Source organism: Physeter macrocephalus, chromosome 18 (genome assembly GCF_002837175.3).
Source record: "Physeter macrocephalus isolate SW-GA chromosome 18, ASM283717v5, whole genome shotgun sequence".
NCBI lineage: Eukaryota > Metazoa > Chordata > Mammalia > Artiodactyla > Physeteridae > Physeter > Physeter macrocephalus.
The window spans coordinates 5,310,810-5,314,472 of NC_041231.1; the positions used below are offsets into that span (position 1 = coordinate 5,310,810).

At 42.3% G+C, this 3,663-nt stretch overlaps 1 protein-coding gene across 1 annotated transcript in view; it reads left to right on the forward strand.

Moving 5' to 3' along the window:
- Positions 1–3,663, forward strand: part of TXNRD3 (thioredoxin reductase 3) — a 38,913-nt gene that overhangs the window by 29,091 nt on the left and 6,159 nt on the right. The gene's annotated exons all lie outside the window — the stretch shown is intronic.

Consider the following 3,663-nt stretch of genomic DNA (forward strand, 5'->3'; position numbering starts at 1 on the left):
CCGGAGCCTGTGCTCCGCAACGGGAGAGGCCACGACAGTGAGGGGCCCGCGTACCGCAAAAAAAAAAAAAAAAAAAAAAAAAGTTCTCAATACTGTATTATGTGAGACGTAATTTAAAACTATTTAAGTGGTTCTGTTCTCAGTCTGTTTCCTTACAGTCGGGTTCAGTAAGTGAACAGGTGATGTTAGGAGATTCCTTTTGAGTATGCACACCTGTCAGCATCTAAAAGGCCCCTGAGGTGGGAGGCCCACCGCAGGTCCTTTTGGAACCTTGTTTTCTTAGGAGCAGACCCCGCCCCCCAGCACCAAGGTGAGGGTTCCAGGCGGCAGTGCTCTCCTGGGCCGTACGCTGGCCGCCTGCTTCTGTGGTCAGAACATCTGGGCATACGTTTTAAAGGAAGCTCTAAGCCAGGAACCAATTAGGGAGCACTACCTGTGGACGGGGCTGGGGCGGGGATTGGGCACCCAGAGTAACGCACGCAGGATCCCGTTACAGGCTCGCCTTTCTACTGGGGAGGCAAAAGCAAGAGAGGCGGGTGGAGCGATTGCTGTAACTGAGGTGGGAACAGGAAATGTTGCTGATTTCCCCTGGATGTGGGTTGGGGGGCAGCTGAACAGAGTGCAATGCAAGCAGCTGTATTTGAGCTACATTTGGGCCACTCACTTCAAGAGTGTTTTCTCTTACTTGTTGGAGCATTTTTATAGCAGCTGCTTTAACATCTTTGTCAGCTAGTACTGCTCTCTGTGTGATCTCAGCATTGGTATCTATTCATCGTCTTTTCTCATGCAAAATAGATTTTCTCCTAGGATCATACACCATAACCAAGTGAGATTTATGTCTGGAATGCAAGAATGATTCAACATGCAAAAATCAATCAGTGTAGTACACCACATCAGCAGAATGAAGGAAAAAAACCACATGAGCATCTCAATTGATGCTGAAAAAGTATTTGACAAAATTCAACACACTTTCCCGATAAAAAGTACTGAACAAACTAGGAATAGAAGAAAACTACCTCTACATAATAAAAGCCACATATGAAAACCCCACTATTACCATCTAACTCAATGGTGAAAGACTGAAAGCTTTTAGTCTAATATCAGGAACAAGACAAGGATGTCGCCTTTTGCCACTTCTGTTCAACATAATACTTACTGAACGTTCTAGCCAGATCAATTAGGCAAGAAAAAGAAATAAAAGGCATCCAAATTTGGAAAGAAAGAAGTAGAACCATCTCTGTTCACAGATGTTACGATCTTATATGCAGAAAACACTAAAGATTCCACACGCACAGACACAGAAACTATTAGAACTAATAAATGAGTTCAGCAAGTAGCAGGAGTCAAAATCAACACCAAAAAATCCGTTGAATTTCTATATACTAACAATGACCAATCTGAAAAGGAAATTAAGAAAATAATTCCATTTACAATAGCCCCCAAAAGAATAACATTCATAGGAATTAAATTAACCCAAGAGATGAAATAGTCATACAGTGAAAACTACAAAATGTTGCTGAAAAAAATCAAAGAACACAAGTACGTGGAAAGACATCCCACATTTCTGGATTGAAAAGCTTAATATTGTTAAAATGTCAGTTATGCCCAAAGCAATCTATAGATTCAGATTCTGTCAAAATCCCAGCAATGATTTTTGCAGAAACAGAAGAACCCGTCCTAAAATTCACGTGGAATCTAAAAGGACTCCGAGTATTCAAAACAATCATGAAAGAGAAGAAAGAGGGAGACCGCGTCCTTCCTGATTTCAAAGTTCACTGCTAGTCATCAGCAGTCAAAACAGTGTGGTACTGGCGCAAAGAGCGACCTGTCGACCAGCGGAAGAGAAGAGAGGGTCTTGACATAGAGCCTCAGTGTATGAGCAAGGGTGCCAAGGCCACTTAACGGGAAAAGAACAATCTTTTCACCAAATGGTGCTGGGGAACCACATGTAAAAGAATGACGTGGGATCCTTGCCTAACATCATATACACACATTAAGTGAAAATGGATCAAAGACTTAAATGTAAAAGCAAAGGCTATAAAACTCTTAGAAGAAAACATAGGGCAAAAGATTCATGACATTGGTTTTGGCAATGAGTCTTGTATATGATGAAAGGCCAGGCAACAAGAGAAAAAATGGACAAACTGGACCTCAGGAGAATTTAAAGCTTTCTGCAGTAAAGGACACTAGGACAGTATTTACAGAGTAAAAAGACAAACCACAGAATGAGAGGAAATATTTGCAAGCCATGTATCTGAAAATCCAGAATAAAATATCCAGAATATATCGAGAACTTCCAAAACACAATAGCATAAAAACAAACCACCCAGTTTGAAAACGGGCAAAGGACTTTCATAGACCTTTGTCCAAAGCAGATGCACAAATGGCCAATAAGCACATGAAGAGCTGCTCAATACCACTAGTCATCAGAGAAATGCAAATCAAAAGCACAGTGAGATACCACCTCATGCCCATCAGGGTGGCTGTTGTTCAAAAAAAAGAACGCAACAAATGTCAGTGAGGATGTGGAGAAATTGGAACCCTTGTGTGCCATTAGGAGTGTGAAATGGTACTGCCACTGTGGAAAAGTCTGGCAGTTCCTCAAAAAATTAAAAACAGCATCACCATATGATCTAGCAATTCCACTTCTGAATATACACTCAAAAGAACTGAAAGCAGAGTCTCCAAGAGATATTTGTACACCATGTTCATAGCATCATTCACAATAGCCAGAAGGTGGAAGAAACCCAAGTATCCATCCACAGATGAATAGATAAACAAAATGTGGACTTCACATACAATGAAATATGATTCAGCTTTAAAAAGGAAGAAAATTCCGACATGAATTTCATCAGCATGGACGAACCTTGAGGACATTATATGCCAAGTGAGATAAGCCGGTGACAGAACTGGGGATATTTACAGTTTCTCTTACATGAGAGCATTCAAATCCGTAGAGATAAAGTAGGATGGCGGGGCCAGGGGCTGGGGGAGGGAAAGGGGGAGGGGCTGCTTAATGGGGACAGAGTTTTAGTTTTGCAAAATGAAGAGCGTTCTGGAGATGGAAGGTGCTGATGGGTGCACAGCAGTGTGCATGTACTTAGTAGCACTGAGCTGTAAACTTAAAAATGGTTAAGATGGTGATTTTGATCTTATGTGTATTTTACCACAGTTTTTAAAATGCATTTAATTGTATGTGAATTAGGCCTTACTAAAGTTGATCTAAAGAAACAAACCAACAGCAAAAAAAGCCCAAGACCAGATGGCTTCACTGGTGTAATTCTACCAACCATTAAAGAAACATTAACACCAATCCCTCTCAGAATCTTCCGAAAAAACTGAAGAAGAGAGAGCACTTCCTAACTCATTCTATGCGTCAATATCACCTTGCCACCAAAGCCAGACAAAGACACTACAAGAAAAGAAAACTACAGACCAATATCCCTCGTGATTATAGATGCAAAAATTCTCAACAAGGGCTTCCCTGGTGGCGCAGCGGTTGAGAGTCCGCCTGCCGATGCAGAGGACACGGGTTCGTGCCCCGGTCCGGGAAGATCCCACATGCCACAGGCCCGTGAGCCATGGCCGCTGAGCCTGTGCGTCCGGAGCCTGTGCTCCACAACGGGAGAGGCCACAACAGTGAGAGGCCCGTGTACCGCAAAA